General features: G+C 43.8%; 1 long non-coding RNA gene across 2 annotated transcripts; it reads left to right on the forward strand.

Annotated features, from left to right (window-relative positions):
• The first annotated feature begins 1,791 nt into the window (after nt 1–1,791).
• On the forward strand, nt 1,792–12,600 carry LOC133384251 (uncharacterized). Of its 2 annotated transcripts, XR_009762469.1 has the most exons (4): nt 3,904–4,000; nt 8,269–8,400; nt 11,335–11,457; nt 12,232–12,600. It is a non-coding gene; the product is annotated as an uncharacterized LOC133384251 (long non-coding RNA). The 2 variants fall into 2 exon arrangements; XR_009762468.1 differs by lacking the exons at nt 3,904–4,000; nt 8,269–8,400 and adding an exon at nt 1,792–1,980.
• Nucleotides 12,601–26,578: the final 13,978 nt, after the last annotated feature.

The raw sequence follows: 26,578 nt of genomic DNA on the forward strand, positions 1-26,578 counted from the left end.
GTTATGATTAAGGTTGGTTAGTTAATTCCCTCATATTGTTACTGAGCTTTCCCCATTTATGCTAATAGATATGTATTTGTTACTGAGCTATTCCTCATTGAGGTGTTAAATGTGTAAATTTTGAGTCTGCATGCGTATGCTCAATAAATATCCCCATATTTAAGACCTGTGTGAATGTAAGGGACTGGGTAAATCTGCCAAGACACACTATTGCCAGTGTCTAAAAATCCTACTTCACAAGACTCCTACAATGTGTGAATGTGGAACATGTCTACAGAGGAGTCTTGCTAACACAGCCAATGTCATCCCTTGCTTTGGAAGTGCCGTTGTTGATAGGGTCATAGGACAGAGTTCCATATGCATCAAGGTGATGATCAAATCCAAAAGAAAGGACTGGGAAAGTTTAGCTCAAGCAACGCTATCAGCTGTTAGCCAAGACTGCAAACAGCTGATGAGGGAATTTAGACAAGTGTTTTCACTAAGTGCTGATAGCCAATCCACCTTTGTGGCACCTTCTGGAAATTTGTGGAAGAAGGATAAAGAAGAGGTTAGAGATTGGAAAAGTTACTTTTTTGAACTACAACTCCCATCAGCCCAATCCAGTGGCCATGCTGGCTGGGGCTGATGGGAGTTGTAGTTCAAAAAAGTAACTTTTCCAAGCTCTGGGAGAGGAGCATATGAAGTCGACCTAAAGCAGGCTATTGGTCCATCTAGAGCAATAGTGTCTACTCTGACAATGGCCCTGCAAGCCTTGAGTAGAGTCCAGCCGCAGCCCTATTACCTGAGATTCTTTTAATGGGAGATGTCAGGGATTGAAGCTGGGACTTCTGCATCCAAAGTTCATGGCTCTGCTACTAAGCTTTGGCTACTTACCTGAGCAGGAAATGGGGCAGAGGTAGGAAGAGATGGGTGAATCTGACAGGTTTGGTTTCTGTCCGTTTCTAATTTTTCCAGCTTTAAGTTCAGTTCACCTATTTCTGCTTATGTTTGCTTTTTTTAAAAAAAAAAGTCCACCTGAAAATTTGCATCCATTTTCACACAGATTTCTCCTAGCATACACTAATTTGCATACAATTTTGCTTAGTATATGCATTTTTGCAATCCGTTTTCCCATCGCTGAATCCATTTTTGTACATCATTTTCACTAATCTACACATTTTTGTGTGCACTGATGTAATGCATATATATTTTTGTATGCATTCGTTAGTTGGAGGACGCCATCGCAAAATGTGGGAAAGCGCAAATTTTGAAGGAAAAGCGTGTTTCGGTTAACGTATTGGTTCAGGTTAGGGGACTAAATTTGGTAAGTTCGTGTTAAAATGTGAATGGAACAAATTTCTCCTCTTTTCCTACAGGTAGAGAAGCTGTTACAGAGAAGAGGAAAGGAAGGGCAGAAGAAGGGCCATAGCTCAGTGGTAAAGCATTTGCCTCGCATGCAGAAGGTCCCAGGTTCAATCCCCGGCATCTCCAAGTAGGTCTGGAAGACACTTCCTGCCTGAAACCTTGGAGAGTCACTGTCAGTCAGTGTAGGCAATACTGAACTAGATATCAGAGCTTGGAAATGATACTTTTTTAAAACTACAACTCCCATCAGCATGGCCACTGGAGTGGGCTGATGGGAGTTGTAGTTCAAAAAAGTAACTTTTCCAAGCTCTGCTAAATATACCGATGATCTGACTCAGTACAAGGAAGGTTCCTGTGTTCTTAAGGGAAAAAAATAATGTATCAGAGTTAAAGGAAAAATGCAAAGCAGATGCACTGAGACCATTCAGGGAAACGCTGAGGATCTTGTGGCTGGGAAAATGGCTCCCAGTGTAGGTGTTTAATCATATCAAGTAACACTGCATTAATCACCGTGGTAACCAGGCAGGAATAAACAGTCTGAAATGGTCCCAGGCATCTCATGCAATGGGGCAGCGAGTGGAGATTGCCACCGTCGTCATCCCTTAGGGCCAAACTGAATGTGATGGCAGCAGCCTGGTGAGTAAAAGCAGACTTGGCGTCTGTGGAATGACAAACATGTGGTGGGGAGGAGGACGCTTAAGTCAGAGGAGGAGTGCAGCCGGAGAGGAAGCTGGACCCTCCCCCTTGACTGTGAATCTCTTTCTGAAACTGCTTCTCCTGGCGACGCTCTCTGCAAGAAAAACAACAGCTGGCTCTTTAGGCAAAGTGACTTCGGTAGAAGCAGGGGATGGGGGACCGCAGGTGAGGTTCGGTTTCCCCTAGGAATGTTGGAGAACTCAGATGAAAACAGGAGCAGGAATTGCCAATGGTTGTTCCTTCGTCCCATGTTCAGGACAGACATCAATCCAGCGCACACGACTGGTGTTCACGGTTGTCGCTTCCAGTCCGCCCCTGATACTTATTTGATTGCATTCCCCCCCACCCCTATTTGCATTGTTTTCTTGGCATTGAAATGAATGGTGGAGTAACGTAATAACATAGTTTATGTAATTTCACCACAGTGGACAGCGAGACAAATAACATAGTCTTTGGTGGAAGTTGAACGACAGTGGGACAGAAACAGTGCTGAGTATTCAAAAACAATGCCTTCTTACATTCCTAGTTCTCTTCTGTTCACCCATGTGGTGCATTAATTCCCGCCTCCTTCCCCTTAATATTAAATTGGCATACGTAAGAAGCTGCCTTATACTGAGTCAGATCATTGATCCATCTAGCTCAATATTGTCTACACATACTGGCAGTGGCTCTCTGGGGTTTTAGACAGGGCATCTTTCCCAGCCCTACCTGGAGATGCCTGGGACTGAACCTGGGACCTTCTGCATGCAAGGTAGATGCTCTGCACTGGGGCAGAGAGAAAACAAACAACCGGTAGACTCTAGAGCAGGAACTTCTTGGTTTGGCTTTAAGCCTTTTGTGTTTGTCTTCAGTGCTGGAGAATTGATTGCTGCCCCATAGAAATGAATTCAGGTATTAAGTCCATCATTATCGCACTCATACTATAGGGGGCGAGGCTGTGGCTAAGAGAGTGTGGGTTACTCCAGCCCTGCAAAGTAGCCCAATGTTGTTATGCCCCAATTTCATGGGAGGGGGGAAGAGGAAGAGTATGCCTGAAGTTATCTTCATCTGCTGTTGTTGTAAGGCATGTTGGGGTTTTTTTAGGGGAATTAAGTGTAGGGGAGCTATGAAGTTGATTGTGGCAGCAACACTGCAATGTATTATGAGCTGAGGAGGGGGAAGGAAAGAATGGAGGTTTCAGTGGTGAATGAAAAGACATTGTTCAGATACTAGGGGCTCATGCACGCAGCGATTTAGAGTGTGTAATTCACATGGTTCACATGACATTGCAGGCAAGCAGAAGGTATCACACAGTCTCCCCCTTTAAATCTGTATTAACCCAGTCCAACTATAATGTGAAAAGGAAAGGAAAAACCGTCTCAGCTGCGCTCCTCCTTGTAGGCTCTTTGCTTTGATTTTTTTTAGTGGGCAGGCTCTCTTATGACCCATCGCCCGCTCCCACTCTCTCTGCCTCCCGCAAAAGCTGCCATAGCCACTGCCAACTTTGCCTTTCACTCACTCCCCCCGTCTGCCTTTCACTCTGGCTTGGACAATGGAGAGGAGGGAGGTCTAGTCAGTTTTATTTTTTCTTGTCAATTGCACACCGAGGCACTCTCCCAGCTTCAGCCTTGAATGGGAGGAACATGTAAAATTAGAGGGTGGGGCCACAAGGAAACAGCAACACTAATCCTTCCCAGAGGAAAGCCTACTAGTGTGAATGTAAAACAGCGGATTTGAAGCTACCAGGTGTGGACCTTGCAAATCTATCATGATGGTAAAAGCAGCGTCTTTAGTACAAAGGTATGCTCCCATGTGGATAAGCTGTAGGATACAGCAGGATCACCCATTAAAAAGCAACAGAAGGATAGACTTGGAATACAAGTTTCTCAGAGACCAGCTTGGCCAGACCTCCCCTCCACTCAGTCACCAGATCTACATCATCTGCTTGAAATGGTAGACCTGCTGATGTTAGTTACTGTATGTATGTACATTTATTTATTTATTTGGAGTATTTATTTTGTCCCTTCCTCAGGAAAAAATCCTGCAGGCACCCATCTGCACTTATCAGCCTACTCCAAATGATGCATAACATTTATTTGAAAGAGCAGGGAGTACTCTTGTAATGGCTTCCACCTAGGGTTGCCAGATCTCCAGTTTTCATCCAGAGACTTGGATTTTTGGGGTCGTCTCTGGGTGATGTCAGCCCCCCCCAACTTCTATTAAATGAACTCATAGCTGGCTGCTCTAACCCCACCCTTTCAGGTTTGTAACCAATAAGTGAAGTCAGGGTTGTGATTGACAAGGGATTTGTTGACCTCCAGGCAATAGCTAAAACCCATTGCAAGTCCAGAAAACTGTTGTTTTTTTCTGCTTGTTGAAAATCTCATAAACTGGGTAAGCTAAGGTCTCTTTCTCACTTGTATGCAGGAGATCTAAATGCTATTTACAATGTGTTATGCTTTTCTAATTATGAGGAGTCAAACAAGTTTAAATTTTCCTGGGCTGTTGAAGAAGGCAGTGTTTTAAAAATCTTCCCAATGTGAAGCTTGAATCCTAATCTCACTTTTCTGGGAGCAAAGCTGTAATGCTAATCCCGCATACCTGGAGCAAACCCCATTGAATTCAATAGGACTTATTTTTGAGTAGACATGGTTAGGATTGTGCTGTAAACTAATGGGACTTTCAAGTGAACATAGCAAAGGATTGTGTTTGTGTTGTACATCTTTCTCTCACCCTCCAATCCTATTTTTAAAGCAATTAGGCAGGGCTTACTTAGGTGTCACTGCTTTTATTATGTAGGTAAATAATATTGATTTTATTTTATTTTTTAAAACTTTCTGCAATGACCAGCTGGTTTTGACAATAAACTATTATATGGCGTATGTGTATTTTACAACTCCTGTGTGTGTGTACATCCCTGTGAGGTAGTGTTGCTGATTGGAAACCAAGGCAGCTCACAACAAGAAATAAATCCATTTAAAATCCAATAACAATAAAAACAAGTATAAAACAGTTGCAAAACAGCTTAAAGTGGCATGATTCTGAATTTTGGGTTGAGTGAGTGACACTTGAGGTTGCAGTTCTGTGCATGCTTACCTGTTTGAGTAAGCCCCACTGAATACATTGGGACTTGTTTCTGAGTAAACATGCATAGGATTGCACCATAAATATCTTTACAGGTTGTGTAAATCTTTGACAGTCATGCTGTATTTCTTCATATTATGTCCTGATAAGCATCTGATTTCACACTATGGCTCTACATTCTTTACATTTCAAGTGTACTATTCTTTGGGGTGGTCATGGTTCCTTTCTGTTGTTTTCATCCAGACGGGCAGATTAGGCTGAGAGATGGTGAGTGCCATGGTCACCCAGTAAATGTTATAACTGATTTCCATTTTTAAAAATTAATTAAAATGATTTACATGCAGGCAAAATTTATTAAGTAGATCCACACAATACATTTAAAGCACATCCAACTCGCATTTAAAGCACATGACTTCCCCTAAAGAATCCTGGGAAATGTACTCTCACAGTTAAAGTTCCTACCACCCTTAACAAACTACAGTTCCCATGATTCTGTGGTGGAATTTATGTGCTTCAAATGTGTGTTGAATGTGCATTAAATGAATGGTGTGGATCTGCCCTAGGTATGCTGTGCATTCATCATTACAGTGTTGAGCCTCTGCTCACCCATGAGGGCGTGGGAGAGGGAAGACATGAGCTTCAGACTCCCCAGCTGCCAGGGGGTGCGGAAGATGCAGGAGTGGTGGAGTCTCAACAAGACCTTGGGAGGGAGAGTGAGGTTGTGTTCGGGCCAATTCCCATGGATGGCGTGATATCCGAAGAAGAGAGCGCATCACCCCCAGACAGATCAGAAGAGCCATCGGAGGTTGCCTCTGAGCGTGCATTAACTCCCCCTTCACCGAGCGGCTCGAGGGAACCTCCAAGTGCATCCAAGTGCTAAGGAGCCGGTTCTTTCAGATGAGCCGCTGGAGGCACGCCCCCGTCACCCCGCTCGTGATGCCGCGAGAAACGGACAGGACAGAGGTCGGACTTGCGCCGGAGTCAGAGATTACGATCAAAGACTTTCCCTACTTAAGACTGCAGCTTTCCGGTTTACGCTGCTGAGTCAGCTTTCTTCACACTTTGCAGAGCATGTCTAGAGTGTAGTTAGGGAACTCTAGTGAGCTAGTGTAGAGATTCTTATGAAGCGCACTGCTTTTGATGTATCCATTACTTTAATAAAACAAGATTTAATTGCACCTGTGTCTCAGCCTTGTGGATCCCGCTCTGAACGGGACATAAGGTGAAAAGAATAATTTTAAAAGATACTTTTTTAAACAGGGCTGTAGCTCAGTGGTGGGGCATATGTTTTACATGCAAAGGTCCAAAATTCAATCTCTGGAAAATACTATTGCCTGGAATCCTGGAGAGCCAATGCTAGTCCAAGTCATAAGTATGGAGCTAGATGGTACCAAATGGCCTATGTCGGTATAAGGCAGATTCCTTTGTTCCTAAAAATGGAAAGAAACCCAAAGGCCACAGTGATACCAAAATTTATTTATGTATTTTATTTACATCATTTATATACCACTTTATAGTTAAAAAACCCCCTCAAAGCGGTTTACAGAAGGAATTAAAACAATAACATTATTGGCAAAAACAGTTAGGTATTTAAAAACATTCAAAATAATAAAACCAACAATGAGTTAAAAACAGATTAAAAACACAAAAGCTTCTACATGCATGGATAGGATTGCTTTAACAAAAATCTTTTTATTAGGTGCCCAAAAGAGTACAATGAAGGTGTTTGCCTAATGTCAATAGGTAGGGAGTTCCAAAGCGTAGGTGCTGCCACACTAAAGGACTGATTTCTTACAAGAGCAGAACAAGTACTTCGTGACACCCATAACGTGGAAAGCACACCTTTAATTTGGCCTGGTAGCAATTGGCAATCAGTGCAGATTTCAGAACAAAGGTATTATGTGCTGATAGAGTCTCACTCATGTCAGCAATCATGCCACAGCATTCTGCACTAACTTCAGCCCCTGGGTAAGGTTTGCTACATGGGGATTTCTGTGACCTTGGCTGACTGGCTGCCAGGATTTTTTAAATTTTGGTTTTTTGTTAGGAATCCTGACTGGTTGTGGGATGCTGAGTTTTCTGTCTTACTCATAGGAATTTTGTTGTTGCATTTAGGAAATCATCACTGTCTTTTTCTTTTTGCATTTCAATTACCTTTAAACTCACTTCCTTACATCCACATATGCAACAACATTGGTTCCATGCACTTAGCTCCATCCCCTTAAACCCACTGATGATGCACCTTGTTCTTTGCATGATGGTTTATTTCTTACCCGATAATGGTAAAAGAGAATTCACATACTGGGAAGTGTGGCGTCAATTGTTATTGTTTCCAGGCTACTGCCTGTGAAGGTAGACCAAACAATGTGTGCTTTTTCTGTGTCAATTGTTACTCACTGGATTGGGTCAGCTGTCAAAGTAAGTTTATAGCAGGCCACAGGATAGGCAGAAAAGGGTAGAGAATCTTCTTACTCATTTCTCTTAACTTCCTGAAGTGAAGGGTCAAATCTGTAAAGAAGCTTGGGGCAGCCATGTTAAAAGGCAGGGGCAGGGCATTCCAGGGGGTTGCCAACTCTGCTTGGATATGGATATCTTTGCAGAGGATCCCTTGTCAAGCTTTACCAACAGCACAATCCAAACTATATCTACTCAGAGGTAAGTTCTATTGAGTTCTCTGGGGCTTAGTCCCTTAATAAGTGCATTTAGAATTGCATCCTTCAGGGGCATCTCTCTTTACTCCTGAGTGCTCCCATCTAACATCTCCACAACACTAGGCTCCTTTCTTCCTATAATGGCTGGCCTGGCCTGAGGGCACTTAAACCCTTTTTGCCAGAAGCAAGTAGGCTAGATTAAATGTTCCCTACCCAGGCTTCCTAAGCAGGTGAAATGGAATGATTATGTCACTTCAGCTGGATCTGGGAACACCATTTTTTAGCTAAAATTTCTATCTTAATTTACAATCAGAGAAATATTTTTGTTTGAATTGTATGCTGCAAGCAACTGTGGTGTTTAATGTATCATGCCTAATGACATCACTAGGGACCACCCCATGACATCACTGGGGTTTGCCCCTGAAATCTCAGGGTTTGGGATGCTTCTGACCTGGCAAACCTACTTCCACCAGTTTTCAGTGGATGAGCATGAGTGTTTTACATCTCTCGCCAGAACTCTGGTTTCTGTTTGTGATTTGAGGGCTGCCTGGCCAATCTGAACATCAGAATCTCCCTCAATTCCAGTGTGGCCAAATACATGAGAATTCTCCTGCTGACCTATGAGAATCAAGGGTCTCCGTTTGAGGTATGACAGCTTGTATATATTCTCGTATGCAGATGAATGAGAATCCAAGGCTGCTCAGAGCAGTACAATAACAGTTGCTAGTGTAGTCAGAACATCTTAAGGAAGAAGGGGAGTGAATAGTATAGATTTGATGGCCTGAGGAGATGAGGGAAAACCATCAAGTGTTTAAATTGCTGGTGTTTTCACTTTGTACATATTTGTGTGTTTTTTAAAAAAAACTAATACGAGTTTTATTATGTTCCTTTATTATTTTTTATTGTAAGCCGTTCTACACAAGCCATTCTACACAACCTAGGCTGCTCCTAGGTTCTGGAACTCCCTTCCTAGGGAGGCACGAATGGCCCCCTCCTTGCCATCCTTCCGTCGGCAAGTAAATACTTTTTTATTCCGACAGGCTTTTGGGATAGAAGATGTTTAGGATTGGGCTTTACAAGGCTTGTTTTATTGTTTTATATTATTATTTGTATTATTTTAAATTGTTTTTAGATTTTTAAGCGCCTTTTAAGGTTTTAAGGTTGTGCATAGTTTAATTGCATTTTAATTGTATGTTTTTCTATGTTTTTAACTACATGTAGTTTTATTTGTAAGCCACCCTGAGTTCCAGTTTGGAAAAAGGGCGGGGTAAAAATAAAGTTTCAATTTCAATTCAATTCAACAACATGTGGCCAAAAAGCATGTTATAAGCCTAGATAGATAGATGGGGAGCATCAGGGTGTCTTGCCTGCCATTTGTATTTATAAAGATGGGCAGAGGATAGAGCTTAGAGCTAGAGATGGTGCTGGTGGGGGGAGTTTAGGGGGAGCTGGGGGTTGAGCTTTCATCACTTGAAGATTTGCAGGGCTAGAGGCACCACTGAATGTATGCTGATGATTATGACAATGGCTGAAAAGAGCACTACATCAGCACCATGTGAAATTTGACTTCTAAGAGACACATACTTTCTTTATAAAGCCGTTTACATGTATCTCTTCTAAATGAACATTAACAAGTCCATCTTTTTGAAATTGATCACAGGAGTTTACTTTTGGCCATTTGACACTCTTTCCATGATTTTTATATATAGTATTGTTTTCTAGAGCGATTCATTCTTGATTTTAATTATCGGCTAAGGTCTTAAATACAGATGTTCAGGCAGTCCTTTATGGCCAAGTAAAGCATATCTCAGTATTTGCACATATGGCCCTTGCATCATGTCCTAATATGCTTTGCAAGTTTATCATTAGCTTTATAGCTACTCAGGTCTGGCTGTGTGTGCCAGGAGGTCCTCTAAAGCACAAGCCTGGTGTATACCTTTAAGGGAGCCAGTGAGAATTCAGGCTACTCTAGGTATGAAAAAACAAGCTGTCATCCAGGAATTATATATTATGCACAAATACATGTATTTAAAGAATTGCTGCAGTTTATAGAGAAAACTCTGGAACCAAACAATATTTAGTGGGAAATTGGTGGTGGATGGAATAGTTGACTCTTTTCCCATCTGCTGCTTTTCCACGGCAGCTCTCCCGGCCCCCACTCCCGTAGACCCCTATTGTCATGTCATGACATTACACCTATAGGGCACAATGGAGCAAGGCAGCAACTTCTTCCCGTAAGTGGAGCCTTTTATGCCTTCAGGACCAGATGATCACCCCTCCCAAACTCCACTCCTTTCGGGAGGAGCAGAAGGCCTTAAAGGGGCAGGCCTATGGCATGGAGCACAGCACTTCTCTCCTCTGACAGGCTCATGGCCTGCAACAGTGGGTCAACCACTGTAGACTGGTGGCTCCAATGTCAGTGGGGCAGTGAATCTGCTCTGGGCTTCAGTTCAAACTTTCGAGGTCTCCAAGGTGCTGGATCCTATTCCCAAAATAGCAACTTGGACAGCTCCTTAAAAGTTTGAACGAAAGCCCAGAACAGATTCACTGCCCCACTGACATTGGAACCACCAGTCTTCTCTGGGGCCAATATGGGGATCCTGTCCTTAGGGGCTGCAGGCTTCAAGGGCATGAACTCAGGAGGCCCTGATTTAGGGGTCCCTGGGCTCAAGAGCCCCTTATCTGACAGGCTGTGACTCAGTACAATCATGATATTAGAGTTGGGTCAGTTTCCAGCACCTCTGCCTCTGGTGTTACTGGTCCAAAGATGCTGGCTGGCCTTTCTTTGTTGGAGTCAGCACCCCGGCTATTGCTCAGAGTGGGGTTCCAGATGCTTATGAGTTTCTGTCCCTTTGCTACAGAAAGGAATGCAGTGGTAGGGATTGCCCTTGCATCCTCTGAGCCTAATACTCCACCACCATCACCCTGGGTACATTTCACTGGCAAATACGCATTCCTTTCAATGGGGCTGCCCATGGTGGGGGGGGCAAGGGATTGCCATGGGATGGGGAATAGAGCACTGCCAAATGGAGCAGTGTTTGCATAGGAAAGGGACAAAAGGCCTCCTATGGTTAAGCACTATACACTGAGTTGTTCACCAGCCACCCCTGGTCCCAAGTGACGTCTGCACACACAGGCCTAAAAAAGATGTGCGTAGGTTAAAAGTCACATTGAAAGCAGCCCAGAGTGAAGGCTAAGTAAACATGCCAGTCAATCTGGGACTAGACAAAATCATTTCTGTCAATCTTGCTGCAATCTTGCTAGTGAAATCCCCTGCTGAACTGATGGAAATATTGCTTGTTTTGAAGCTGAAAAGGGCACAGCTGGAAAGCTCTCACTCCTTATATTATTAAACAGTTGGCACATACTATTTGGAAAGAGCCATCCAGCCCAGTCCCTGGGAATTTTACTGCCCTAGGCAAACTGGGAGTGGGAGAAATAGACGGATGGCATTCTGCTTTACCTATCCACCGTACTTGTTCATGCCATTCTTTATTTCATCTGTGTCGCAGGAAGGAAGCCAGGTTGTCAGTAGCTGCCCAGATACCTAATTGAGTTCTCTGCTTCTCTCTATACCCAGAGGCAAAGAGTGTTGCATTGCTGGACTCAGAAGCTTCCTGGGACTTGATCTGCCAAAGAGAGCAGAAAAGCGGTCTACAAGTTCAACAACAACCACCCAAACCTTATATCAGCTGGATCCAAGGTGGGCAATCTGTGCCCCTGCAGATATTGTTAGATCCCAACTCCCATCATCCAGGACCATTGGCCATGCTAGCTGGGGATTAGGGATGGGCAAAAAATTAGATTCCCTTTGCATTTCAAGCCATTATTGAATTCACACTTTCAGAAACAGCATGGGAAAAGGAACACAGCCATCCTTCCAAATTTGTACTTATTTGAATTTTGCAATGCACTTTCTCAACCAAACAATGTTTACAAAATGCATATGTTAGGGGAAAGTGTGTGTAAAAATGAATATATGGGGAAATAACATACAAAAAGGCATTATGTGATGAGAAATTGCTTGCAAAAATGTGTACATTGGTTGAAACTGCCTATAAAAATTGTTTATTTGGAGAAATTCACACTAAAATGCTGGAGAATTTTCATGAGAATTTTTTGGGGGGGGATTATAAATTGCTGCATAATTGTGGAGAATTGCATTTAAGACTGGAAAATGAGAAACTGAGGGCTGATTCACACAGAGGTTGCACTTCAGGTTAAAGACACAGTTATTGGCATCGCAATAGATTTGCAAGGTTCACACTTCCCACCTTCCAATCCGCTGTTTTCCATTCACACAATTGACGTTCCTCTGGAAAGGTTTAGTAGCACTGTTTCCTTGTGGCCCCGCCCCCACATTTACATGTTTAGTCCCTCTGGAGTATCCACATTGCTAATGGAGAAGGGGAGGGTTTTTTTTATCAGTTTCATTGTTTCTTGTCAATTGCTCACACAAGAAACCTTTTTCTGTCAGTTTCAGTAAAACCCCTGCTGCTGCTGGAGAGCAGAGGAGGCGCCACTGCTGCGACTGCCCAGCCTGGCTTTCAGCAGGAGCCCAGCATCCATGGCCTCTGCTTCAGTGAGCACTGCCAGGCCATGCAGCCAGCGATGACAGCTGTAGCCAGCAGTTACCCAGGCGTCACCGTTGAGCCTCGCTCTGCCTGCCAGGCACCCACCGCTGTCCCCTTACACCATGTCAGTTGCCGCAGAGAGGCTGAGCTAGAAGTTGCTGAGGAGGAAAACTGCTGCCAGGTCCGCGCGATGGAGCGCATTGAGAAGCTGGCGATGTACCTGGCCGAGGTGGAAAAGCAGGACAAGTACCTGTGGCAATATTTATAGTAAACCCCCCTTTTTTTTACTAAGTACGTGTGAAATGCATTTTTTAGGGAGACGTGTGTGTGTGTGTGTGTGTGCGCGCGCGCGTGCGTGCCTTCTGTCACATCAGGGGAGTGACCGGAAGTGGCTTGTTAAGCCTATGGAAACAAGATGAAATTCATGGAGAGTTTAGTGGGCGGAGAAAGGAGAGTACTCAGCAAAAAGCATCAGAACAAAGTACCTACATGCAGGAATGCAGTGAAGCAGAGATGGTTTTCCCTTCACTTTTGGCATTTTCAGGGGATTGGTTTAATACGGATTTAATGGGGAAAGCAGCGACATACCTTCACCTTGCCTTCAACGTCATGTAAACCCTGCCAATTAAACAGGGATGCAAGTAGCACCAATCTCACATTAAATCACTGTGTGGACCAGCCCTGAGAGAACCAAAATAGACAGATCATTTCATCCCTACTGGGGATGATGGGAGTTGAAGTCCAACAAGATCCAGAGGACTATAGATTCCCCACCTCTGAACTCACAAAGTAGCAGTTCTACTAAAACAACAATCCTAAATTAAATTACAGTTCCTTAGATTATCCGTCTCTTTACATTCCAGCAATAATAGTGTGGAGATAAGCCCTGAGTACCTAGGGCAGTGGAAAGATGGTGCCTTCCTTCCTGTGTCTTGAATATTAAGGACTTGAGGTGTCAACAATCAGCTGGGCTAGTATTATTTTGTCCAGGAGTGAAACTGCCGTGTTTACTGTTTTTGTTACACTTGCTTGCGCTTCGTCCTCTACTCGGAACATTGATGAGACTGTGGAGGAGTTGCATGGCTCTGTGATGTAGAGTGAAACAGGGCATGCTGATGATTATTCTTTGGGCAGCATGCCACACTCAGTCCCTCCCACCTGGTCACTTAATGAGCAGTATAAAGGCATTGTGAAAAGTGAGAGCCTGGGCTCTTTATCTGCGGCATGTGATGGACTATGTGATGTTGAAGCAGATGGGAAAGACAAAGACTTGCTGTAGCGGTTCAAAAAACTCAGAAGGCATTCTTTTAGTTTGGGTACATGGATGAGAAGCTTAAAGGTGTGAGGGAGACTAGACAACGTGCAACATCTTCAAGTCAGAGAAGCAACCGTGGCTGGTGCAAAATACTGCATTGCTTCAGGCGATAGGGCCTGCTGCTGCTGCTGCCTCCTCCTCAGAGGTTTTCCTTTGGGTAATTTTTGCTGCTCGTTAGCCTTGTCAGAGCAGTGCATTCCACATTCACCGGGCCATCTCACTCTTAATATCTCTCTTGAGGAAGTGTCCTCCTTCAGAGGAAGGCACTGTAGGTGAGGTGGCCTCAGAAAGTGCCTCTGCCACTTTGCAGCACAGCACATGCTGTTTAAGGTTTCACAGTAGTAACCTATGGAACTTTAAACAGATAGTGTCTGGGCAGCTTTGCCCACAATGCCTTGCTCAGAGGAAGGACCCTTTCTCAGATCAAGGCATAGGTGGCATTTCAGAGAGCATCTGTGCCTTTACCAAGCTGCAAAGTGGTGGTAGCACTCCCAGAGGCCACACCACAATGGATCCGCAATGGATGGAGCGTGGCAGCAGCAAGCAGGTGATGGCAGCTAGAAGGTAGGTGGAGCAGTGGGGGGGGGGAGACAATGTGCCCCCTCTCCTGGTGCGCCACTTGAGTCAAGAGGCTCATCTGCCTGCTGAGATGGCCAGCCCTAGAAGCAATAGCGGGCTGACATTTTCTTTTACTTGAGCCAGGAGAAGCCCCTTCACAACCTGACAATTTCACCCAACTCATATTAGTTAGGAATAAAGAGGGTCTGTGCTTACATACTTTCTATCATTTTGTCTGGAGCTTTCCCCAACCGTGTGTCCTCCAGGTGTTTTGCACTACAACTCGCATCAGCCCCAGCCAGCACAACCATGATTGATGGGCTGATGGGAGTTGTAGCCCAAACCAACTGGAGGGCACAAGGTTGGGGAAAGCTATCAAGGACATGAAGGACTATGAAGCACATGGCAGCTATCTGTTTTGTGTCTACAGTGAAGGGACATCTCCAGCCTTGAGGTGGAGATGGAGCAGGGGGAGGGAGCTCATGTGTTTCATGGGTGCTCTTTGTACACCAACCTCCATAAGGTATTGCACATCCAACCACATGTCTTTCCACCCCCTGAGCAGCATGTGCAAGAATTGGTGCTTTCAGTTGCCAATAATCCTCCTGTCCCCCCCCCCCGAAAGTTAAAGAAAAGGTCAACGGGAGGATCCACACCCAGATTTGAAATCAAACCTTGCCCATTTATTGCAGCATCCCTAGCAAATACTGTGCCACTTTTCACAATGCCGTTATACTGTTAACGAAGTGACAAAGTGGGAGGGAGTCGAAATGGCCTGCTGCCCACAAGATAATCACATACCCAGCTTTGTCTGAATCACGCAACAGTATGACTCCTCCGCAGTCCTGTCAATGTCCAGGGAAGAGGGCTGAGGCCAAGCAAGTCTAATTTAAAAAAACAAACAGTAGATATGACAGTTTCATTCCTTTGCAAAATAATACCATCCCAGAATTGGCATTCAGGAAAACTAGGAAATTATCACTCTGGCAAAGATGTGTGCATGATCACCTACAACATGACTGACTTTCTGTGACCCATGTTCAAGTATTCACACACACCCCTCATGCAGAATGCCTGAACACAGCTGCAGGTCTGTGTGTGTGTGGGGGGGAAAGGGTTGTGTGCTGGTTGGGCCTGTCACCTCTGTTGTGTACCCGTCATACGGCTCTGCCACACTCCATGTGTTGGAGGAGTAACTTCTGTAGCAAGGAGCCTGCTATAACAGCGGGCGAGGGAACGGGAACCTCAGGCCCAGGGGCTAAAAGTGGCCCAGGCTACCTCCTCTTCAGCCACACCCTCTCTCCCCACGCCATGACCCTCCCCAGCCTTGCTTTGCACCCTCCTTGAGTGTTTTTGCCTGACTGGTGTGGGACCTCCTGTTAATGCTTGATGTTTGTCTGGACGGAGGATGAAGAGGGGTGTGTGAGTTTGTGTAGAAAACAGCCTATTGTGTTGGTAATATTTACCTTTGTTGCTCTGCCCACTTTTACCTCTGGGCCTGGCCACCCCGCCCATCACTGGCATGCGGCCCTAGAAAGAGAATGCGGCCCTTGGTCTGAAAAATGTTCCCCACCCCTGCTGTAGGGGCTCGGTGTGCCATTTAGAAGGCTGGGTTCTTCATCAAGCTGGAAGTCCCATGAGTACAGGAATGTGATGGAGGCAAGGCCAGTGAGCACACCTCCCTCCTGCAGGAGGCAAAGGTCTGAACGGGGCGTGGGTTTTCTTCTAATTCAACCTTGACGTTAGGCAATACAATTGAAGTTTTCAGGGTTAAAACACATTTACCATATAATTTGACTGTTTTTTTAAAAAAATTGACGTTGGAGAAGGTCCTATAGCAAGGGGGAAATAAGTGAAAAGACTTTGATCCATCTGTAGTAAGACTTGGTAGTTGGGAAAGAAAACTACTGGATCAAGCCCGCATTTAAAGTGGTATGTCTAACTTCTTCAGTCACTACATTTTTTAAAAACTGCTGTCTCCTTTCCTGTCTTGTCAATTATTCTTAAATGAATATTTAGACTTCAGGCTAACCAGTGTTCTGAAGGTTTCCTCCATTTCTTTTGATAATGTTTGAATAAAGTTTGCTTGCTGTTTAAACACATGATGAAGCATTTATAAGGCCAGATGTGTGTGTCTGATATAATCATCCATTAAAGCTGGGACAAACCTGATTTCCTCTTAGGTTTCCTTCTGCTGTAATTTAGCGCGTATTATAAGGAAACAGCAAATGATCTCCCCCTAGTGTCTGCAGTGGGATCAGCAGGCTTTCCTGCTCAAATGGATCAAGACAAATGTCGCTCCATTGCTCAGGCATTTAGGGCTGAGCTTAACGTTTGAATTTTTCAAACTTGTTTGCTCAACATGGGGGATGCAAAAAGAGGTGCCCAAAACTGGGAGGGGAGGGGTGATTTCAAGGATGTGGCAACATTTTAAAAAGGGGTAAGAGAGGGTGGTGAACTGTTGTTGCTGGACTCAAACTAAGTTGTGCTGTAGTCACATTCAAAATAGGGCAAGTTAGTTGAGACTACAGTTTTCAATGGGACTAAAGTGGAACTAACTTAATCTATATCCAGTCCTCTCTGTTTTTTTCTGCTGCCTTGGGTCACAGTGGAACTCCTTTTAACCAGCTGGCGACCACCATTTTTACCACCCAGAATGCCTCTTGTATGCCATGTCATAGGGCTAGAGCCAACTAACTTATACTCAAGGTAGAAGACCCATTGATATGAATGGAACTAGGTCTGTCCTGTCCATTCATTTCAGTGGGTCCACTCTGAGTAGGACTTACTTTGGATACAGCTCATAGCACTGGTCAAGGGAGAGGGGGAATGTTGGCTGCTGGCTACCAAAAAGAACATTAAAAAAGAGTGACACCCCCCAGTGGTAAGTTCCCTAAACATTTTGAAATTTTTTGCTTCCACTTGGAAAAAAATGACCCCTTTCTCATCAGGTGGTGGGGTGGCAAATTTGGGGAGCATTTCCATCTCACTTCTACAAATCCTATATCCCAGTTGGCCACTTCTGTTGTCTGCTTCTGTTGCTTTTCTAGCATGCTTCACCGTTGGGATATGCATGCAATTGGAAGTATCAGGATGCCCTAACAACATCAGGAAATACAACACACACAGAGGAAGTATCCAATGAGGCAAACAAAGGAGATGCATATCTCAGAGACGCTGGAAAGGATGAGTGTTGATTCTTATATAGCAGAGCTGATGGTTTTGAGCCGGAGTATGCAGGAAGAGAGTTGCTTGCTCCAGGATAGGAGATAAGTCTTTTCTCCTCCTTTGCTTCCTCTGGGTCCAGGCTCCCCCTAGGGAAGAAGACACCCTGTTAATAATCTGCTGCTCACAGAATGCAGCCAGGTGATGGGCCCTTTATCTTTCTTTCATCCCATGATGGGTTGAGGATGGATGGGTGTCCTCCTTATCCATCATCATGTTTTCTTATCAGGAAGTCATGCAGCCTGGCTGCCTCTCCGATGAATGGATCTATTGCATGGGGCAGAAAGGGTGAGTGTGTGGTAGGTAGGGATAAGGGTAGGGGAAATTAGATTTGGTTCGCATTTCAAGCCGAATCAATCAAATCCGCACTTTCTGAAATAATATGAGAACTGAAACATGGCTGTGCTTCAAAATTTGCTCTTATCTACCTTTTGTGATGCAGTTCTCCAACCAAACACTGTTTACAAAAATGTATACATTGGGAAATGTGCATAAGGATGGATATATTAGTGAAAATAACATACAAACATAAATTATATTAGGAGAAATTGCTTGTAAATGTGTACATCAGTCAAAACTACATACAAAAATGCTTTTATTAGAAAAAGTCTTCGCTAAAATGCTAAAGAATTTTCGTGAAGATTTTAAATAAATAAATAAATAATTGCTGCAGAAATGTGGGGACCTGAATTTAAGATTGGAAAAATAAGAAACCAAGAGAATCAGAATTAACAGATCATTCCTTCCCTAGCGGTAGGGTTGGGAGAATCTTTCCATTTCTCATTTTCCTCCTCAATCTTAAGTTCAGTTCTCCACATTTCTGCATCAGTTTGCCAATTTTATATTAGAATTTTTGTGTCAAAATTTTGTACAATTTTATATTGTATTAGGGCATATATCTCCTAATATGCATATTTTTGTATCCAAGTTTTGACTAATGTCCACACTTTGCAAGCAATGCAGATCTTCCTTTAGTGATTCTTGGAAGCTGGGTTAGTAGCCAAATGGTATGAAACAAAGCATCTGAGTTTTGGAACGGAGGGTAATCATTATCTGCTAAAGAGCTAATCAGTTCTGGAGAGAGATCTGATTGTCCTAAAGAGTTTAGACCAGCCTTTCCCAACCAGTGTGCCTCCAGATGTTGTTGGACAACAACTCCCATCTTTCTTGACCATTGGCAATGCTGGCTGAGGCTGATGGGAGTTGTGGTCCAACAACATCTGGAGGCACACTGGTTGGGAAAGGCTGGTTTAGACTGTGTCCAAATTGCAGCAGATTCCAGACCCATTGGGATAATTTAGATATCCCATGGATGTTCAAAATGCATTCCCATGGAAGCCTCTCAGCTGGGAGTATTTCTGCCATCTACATCCTGAAAATAATTTTAAAGGGTGGGGCATCCTATTTTTTCCTCCTTTTCAAAAGTATTGTATGATGATGAATAGTCACAGTCATTATCATACATAAACTATTCTCTCATTTAAAATATTGATATATCTTGCAGACCATGCGGGAATCGGTTTGAGAATAGGAAAAGCAATATCCTGTTAGACAGGCAAAATGAGAAGCTGACTTATCAGAGCAAAAAGTCATCTGTTAAAGAATTAAGGGCAGGTGAACACAGTATTTTGCTCCTAATATGAGAAATCTCATATGTGTCACTATAGCTTGGGCTGGGTTCAAGATGTGACTCTCTCAACAGCAAATCTTTCTCATCTTTCTTTGAACTGCAGGTTTTATACACTATATAGCTATCCTGGTTCCAGAGACCGGGTTTTTCTGCATGAAGCTTTATTCCAGAAGGCTGTACAGAAATGCAGCACCAGGCTTTCTAGGCCTGATTCAGGATACAGAACATGAACAGACCAGGTATATCTCAGAAGCAGGCTAGTCATCCCTCAAAAACAGGCTAGACATCTCTCAGGATATATACTAGGCAGAATGGAAGCAACAGCAGACCACATATCTCAGGATATTTAAGATATGTGGAGGCAATAGCAGACTGTTGTTGCAACAAATCTAAACAGACTTCACTACTCCTTTATATCAGAGAGGGGATGGGCACTTACTTCTATGAGTTAATTCTGGCTCTTTCTCAAAAGTGCTGAAAGGAGGGGTGATATTTCTAGGAGCAGGATGAAAGTGGCCTAATTGCAAGCATCTTTTCTCCAGCCTTCTTGACCTTGGAGATATGGTTATCTGTTCAACAGCTAGGTCTAGGCTGGGTGCCAGTGAAAATTTTTCTCTGACCAATTCAAGCAAAGAGGGGGGTTTCTGGGCTGTTCTCAGCAATTCCATTAGCAGGCCCAGAGGCTTCTATAACCATTTCCTCTGTGCCTTCTTTATTCCTTACCTCAGTACTGGCAACCCCCTCCCCAACATCTGTACCCCAATCTTCATCATCCCAATCTTGCAATCTCAATCTTGCTATGACAATAGCAAGTGTGGGGAATCTTTGGCCCTCCAGATGTCACTGAACTACAAATCTCATCATCCCTGGTCATTAACCATGCTTGCTAGAGCCGATGGGAGTTAAAGTTCAGCAGCATCTGACGGGCCAAAGGTCCCCCATATAGGTATAGTAAGTCAATAAATAAAATTGTCAGTCTTAGACTCATAGAATTGGAAGGGACCTATAAGGCCTTTGAGTCCAACTCCCAGAGATATTTTTGAGCACCAGGGCAGTTTGACCCTGATGTATGATAAGCCAGTGACATGTTGCCCCCTTGAATTTCTGTGTTTGTTGGGAATTGCCAGTGTTTTGGGGCCAGAGGGCACATCTGGAACTTTGAGATAGTGCCATGGGCATCAGTCACAAAATGGCTACATGGGTGGCAGTTTTGTAGCCAGGAGGGGGAGACAAATGGGGGCACCACACCCCTAGAGCTGTCCTTTGCCCCCTAGGACTTTTGGGGGGAATTGTCTTTTTAATTTGTGGCATGACAGACGACAGCCTCCTTTTAAAAATGACAACTTGTTTTAAGAACATGAGCAATTTAAGAATAAGACCTTCTGAAAAATGCAGTGAATAAGGCAGGATGAATGCACAGCTAAAGCCTCATCCAGAAGAGTCCCCAAAAATCTGCTCACTCAAGAATTTTCCCTGATTGAGGGTAGATTTTTCATGCTCCCAATCATCCTATAATTACTCAAGTGATCCTGAAAAAAACAACCAGTATAGTAGCATGGCCCTTTGAGAGTTAAATATTAGAACTTTATATTATGGGCTAGAGCTAGATTCCATCCCTTGGACTTTCTTTTGCTCTGCTTCTCAGTTTCAGTTGTGTATGTTTATTCTGCAGTTATAATTATGAGTAGAGCAGAATTGGTTGCTTATTGCTAAAGGGTGAAATAAAGAGATAAAGTGATCTGAAAAAATATCTACCCTAAGTTACCCTTTACATTTTTAAATCTCTCATTTTACTCACAATCATAGTGGCTTCTTCCCCTTCTTTTTCTGGAGTACTTGATGGCAAGGGATGAAAACAGCCCTAGAGGAATAGAAACACTGCTATGCACACTACATTTAGCTGGTTGGGTGGCCACCTGGGCTGTAACTCAGGCCGAATTTCTGATTTTCCCAATGTGTGCAGCTCAAAATGAGGCCTTTTCAGGTTTCGGTGACTCAAAAGCATTTAGCACATTGGGGTTTTCTTGCATTTGAAAAAGAAAGAACAGCTTACCTTAATTTTGATTTTTAAAAATTACATTACTTTAATTCTAGGAAAACCCAAAAGCTGTAACTGTTCAAAAGTATGATTTTTAGATGCCACATATTTTTTTCTTTCTCTCTGAAAAGGTGCATCACAAACCTACAATTTCTTGGTATGTTTATCAACCATTTTCATAAGGAAGTCTATTATTCAGTAAGGAAGTCTATCATGCGGTAAATATTTTACCCAGTTAAGGACTCAATGTCATTGACTTCAACAAGAAAGTTATGCATATTGTCCTCAGCACCACTCTCCCTAAATGGTTGCATTGTAATGCGCTCTTACTCTGTAAACCTTTTGTGTGTTGGTGTCGTGATACAAGATTAACACTGATATTTTGAAGAAAACAAGCTCCACACTAATTTTTAACTTCTTAGTTATAGCATAAACTATCTTGTTTGTTTTATACCTTTTCGTGCCACCTTGTTTGTAGTATCCTTAACATCCTTTTTTCTTAGGAAACAAAAAATATGTCAGTCATTTAATTCCTGGTGCTTATACTAAATTTTCTGTTTACTTGACCTTTACATAGCCCATAATGTAAGTTAACACACTCTCTGCATGGAGGAGAAGTGAGGGGGAAGGTCATGTCTTGCCCTTTCCCTGCCCTGGCTCTTCACCAGTGGGGGTGCTGGCGGGATTGGCTGAAGCCATGCACCTCCCACCAAAAATGCCTCACCTTGCTATCTGGCTGCCCCACTTAAAAGTGAAGGCTGGCTATAGGAGTGAGTGGGAACATGGCATAACACAAAATGGCTGCCAGATCAAAGGACTACAAAATTGTGTAGGAATCCCTTATCAGCCCCCTTATTAAAGGCACCTACATCAGCCACCACCCTGCTCATTCAGAGAGAGAAGTTCTTGGCACCTCTTCTCTGTTCAGAACAAAGGTTGGGGTGGGTGTCAAATCCTGGCATCCAATGAAATGTGGGCATTTGTTTAATGTAGGACGAGCCAGAGCAATTAGGTATGGAGAAGGAAAAGCAAACAGTCTCTTGGGTATTGTGAATTTTTGAGGGCATATTTACGGAGATCTTTTGTGGGCACCATTGGAGCTACTGGTGGGGACATTGGTGCCCAAAGGCACCACACTGGTGACCCCTGCATGTATATTTATGTGTATATGGCTGTGTATATCAGTTTTGGAAGAGAAATCAGAGCAATGATTTGTTATATTGTGTTTAATGAAATGAACAGTTGATATCGGGATGTTATTAGGAGGTGGTTTGGGGGGCCTGAGCCCAGGTCTTTTACATTGGGCCCCAGATCTCCTGCCCCTTCCCCCCTTTATATCTTAAAAAAATGTTTTCACAGTCAAGTGCTGGTGAGACCCCAGTCACCCACCCATCCTCTTACTTTGTTTGGAGACTAAAATTTGCATATGTAAATGTAAATTAATGCAGACTAATTTATATTACAATGTAAATTTACAATGTAAATTGTGTTGTGTGACTGTACTTGGAGTCTTTTAAGTACCTAGCAATGGTCCCCTGTCTGAACTGTGGCTATATTTATTAGTGTTACTCTTCTAATGTCTGGTGCTGTTGAAATGTTTTTTTTTAACTAGTTATTATTGTATTGAATGTAGGAATGGACAGATCAGTCAGTCTGTTTCCAGTCTGTGTGATTTTTGCATGTGACTGTTCATTCATCTGCCCAGTCCTGTTTCTGCACTAATCTGTGATTATTGTTATTTAAATCCACATAAGAAAATTACATACATAATATTTAAATACATTACATATTTTAAATGTAGCTTCTCTTGAAATATGCATTTCTATTCATATACATAGTTTCTCTCAAAATATGCATTTTAAAAGTGTTTTTGATATTACTATTTCTTTTGAGTAGAGAAATGCATCCGAACATTTTAGATGTGAAAAAATAACTAGGTTCTGATCTGCACCTTAATTTGAGAGGTGCAAATCAGGTTGATTCATATCAGAATTCACAAACTCTCAAGCACCCCTGAGTAGTGGTTTTGAAATGAATTATTGTTGCATTTGTTTGAATACATAGATGCCTTGTCTGTTGTCTGTTTTTTTAAAAAAAATACTGCTTTTTTGTTTGTTATAAACCACCTTGAGTGCTGTTTTATTGCAGAAATGTGGTATATGAATAAATGTGATTTCTTGGTTGATGAATGGCTTAATAAAATAGCAGAATTGTTGTGGGTTATTCCTAATCCCTGTGGAATATGAAATGGATGGAATTGCAAGCTTCACTGCCTGTTTGCAAACTGGAATCGAGCCATTGTGGGATAGGCACTCGGATGAGGTTCACATGACACTGAATTTCAGTCCACTGAGTTTGGAGGAACAGAGCTGGATCAACCATTAGGCTAAAGACACGTCAGCATTAGGCCCTCAGGTTCCCAGCTCAATCACAAAGCTCACTTGGGTGAGCTACTCTCTCTTAGTCTTATCTTCCTCACAGGGTTGTCGCTGAGGAGAAGCATCTTTTCTGGTCAGTTGCCTTGTTTCGTTCCTGGTCAGAACTTCGTCCCAAACGCTTGTTCTGAATGAGTGTCAGATGATAAGTATGCACCATTCGCTGTTTAGGGATCTAAGTGTTTATTGCCCAGTCTTCCTGAACTTGGTGCCCTCCAAATGTTCTTGGCTTCCAGCTGCCATCAACCCTAGCCAGCATGGCCAATGGTCAGGGATGATGGGAGTTGTGATCCAAAACTTATGGAGGCTGGGGAAGAGTAGTACAGAGCTAAGGCCGGCATCAGACATGACTGGGCCCTTGGGCACCAGCTTGCCCCAGGCCCATGGCACGTGCCCACATGTGCCACCTACCTCTCCCATTGCAGTAAATGCTGGCCATGCTGCACATGCATGTCTGCCATCAACCAAGATGGCGGCCGAGGGTTCCCTAAGGGGCTGATGCCTCAGCTGCCATCTTGGTTGATGGCACGCATGCATGCTACACACCAGCTTTCACCACAACGGGAGAGGAAGGTGGGGCGTGCAGGTGGGCGTTGTGGGCCTGTGTGGTTGTGGGGGGGTGTGCCTGGGAGCTCCCCCTCTGTGATCCGTGGCAGGGTTGGGAGCCAACTCTGCCGTGAATCGTGGAGCCAAAGCGTTACCCACCCTCTGGCGCCAGCCCTGTACAGAGCAGCTGCTCTTCCTGAAATGAGTCCAGATGGGATGCGACCTCAGTGCCAGGAGGAGCTGTCAGGACTAGAAAAGGGAACCCATGGCTGTGCTGTGTGTGCAGCTACTCCATATGATGAGCAACCTGAGCTGTGGTTTGGAGCATTTTCTAGGACAGGACACATGCACCTCGACTGGCCCCACCCAGCCACTCTGACCAGTGAGTCCTAAACAGGAAGTCCTAGAAAGGTTTTCTGTATGGGCTGGGACCTTGCCTAAGCAACAACAGTCTTCCAGGCTCCAGGGTTGTTTTGGCACTGACTCTTGGCTTTGTCTTCTGTCTCTGTCTCCCTGAGATGAGTACTGGCACTTGGTGCGTGGCTCCAAACTTCCCTCTGACTGCTGCCTACAGCTCAGCCCCACCCCATGGGGAAAGACAATATGAGAAATAGCTGAGTTCTGAGAACACCGAGTGAATCATACATTTAGGAACGTAAGAAGCTCCCTTATGCTCAGTCAGACCACTGGTCCATCTAACACAGTGCTGTCTACACTGACTGACAGTGGCTCTCCAGCGTTTCAGGCATGGAATCTTTCCCAGCCCTGCCTGGAGATGGGTGGAACCTGGACCTTCTGCATGCAAAACAGGTGCTTTACCACTGAGCTACAGCCCTTGCTCAGTTTTCTATCAAGAAAGACTGTCAAGATTAGGAATCCTACTTTTTAACAGTAGTAGAGATGTTTCCTTCCCCTTTATCTGCTGTGCCAAGTATAAAAACCAAAGCACATATCTTTCCAACCTCCCTTAAGGCCTCTAATTAGCTCTGGAAGCGGAGGGTTGTTTTGTATCTCTTGCACAGGCATTCATGCAGCAATCAGGCACATAGAAGAGGCGCTTTAGTGCAGTCCCTCTTCCCTGTATCCATCTGCTGCTGCTCTGTGCTCTCTCATCTGTTTTTCCTGCCTGAAAGGCTCGTGAGTACTGTGTCCAATTTTTATGAGCTTTGATAAGAAAAAATGTAACAATGGAAAAAAAAACCTTTGTGAGGTGTGCAAAAAGCCCCCTGAATCCCCTACCTTTCTGGTCTTTCCTGTTTTTGTATTTGTCTTTTCTAATTGGTTAAGAAGCAGAAAGCAGAGAGTAGGAATAAACGGACAGTTCTCCCAATGGAGGGCTGTAGAAAGTGGAGTCCCTCAAGGATCGGTATTGGGACCTGTACTTTTCAACTTGTTCATTAATGACCTAGAATTAGGAGTGAGCAGTCAAGTGGCCAAGTTTGCTGATGACACTAAATTGTTCAGGGTTGTTAAAACAAAAAGGGATTGCGAAGAGCTCCAAAAAGACCTCTCCAAACTGAGTGAATGGGCAGAAAAATGGCAAATGCAATTCAATATAAACAAGTGTAAAATTATGCATATTGGAGCAAACAATCTTAATTTTACATATACGCTCATGGGGTCTGAACTGGCGGTGACCGACCAGGAGAGAGACCTCGGGGTTGTAGTGGACAGCACAATGAAAATGTCAACCCAGTGTGCGGCAGCTGTGAAAAAGGCAAATTCCATGCTAGCGATAATTAGGAAAGGTATTGAAAATAATACAGCCGATATCATAATGCCGTTGTATAAATCTATGGTGCGGCCGCATTTGGAATACTGTGTACAGTTCTGGTCGCCTCATCTCAAAAAGGATATGATAGAGTTGGAAAAGGTTCAGAAGAGGGCAACCAGAATGATCAAGGGGATGGAGCGACTCCCTTACGAGGAAAGGTTGCAGCATTTGGGGCTTTTTAGTTGAGAGAAAAGGCAGGTCAGAGGAGACATGATAGAAGTGTATAAAATTATGCATGGCATTGAGAAAGTGGATAGAGAAAAGTTCTTCTCCCTCTCTCATAATACTAGAACTCGTGGACATTCAAAGAAGCTGAATGTTGGAAGATTCAGGACAGACAAAAGGAAGTACTTCTTTACTCAGCGCATAGTTAAACGATGGAATTTGCTCCCACAAGATGCAGTAATGGCCACCAGCTTGGATGGCTTTAAAAGAAGATTAGACAAATTCATGGAGGACAGGGCTATCAATGGCTACTAGCTGTGATGGCTGTGCTCTGCCACCCTAGTCAGAGGCAGCATGCTTCTGAAAACCAGTTGCTGGAAGCCTCAGGAGGGGAGAGTGTTCTTGCACTCGGGTCCTGCTTGCGGGCTTCCCCCAGGCACCTGGTTGGCCACTGTGAGAACAGGATGCTGGACTAGATGGGCCACTGGCCTGATCCAGCAGGCTCTTCTTATGTTCTTAATGCTGCGACTTCCAGTGACAGGTTTAAGGTTTTCTGCTTTACTG

Source organism: Rhineura floridana, chromosome 4, assembly GCF_030035675.1.
Source record: "Rhineura floridana isolate rRhiFlo1 chromosome 4, rRhiFlo1.hap2, whole genome shotgun sequence".
Taxonomy (NCBI): Eukaryota; Metazoa; Chordata; class Lepidosauria; order Squamata; family Rhineuridae; genus Rhineura; species Rhineura floridana.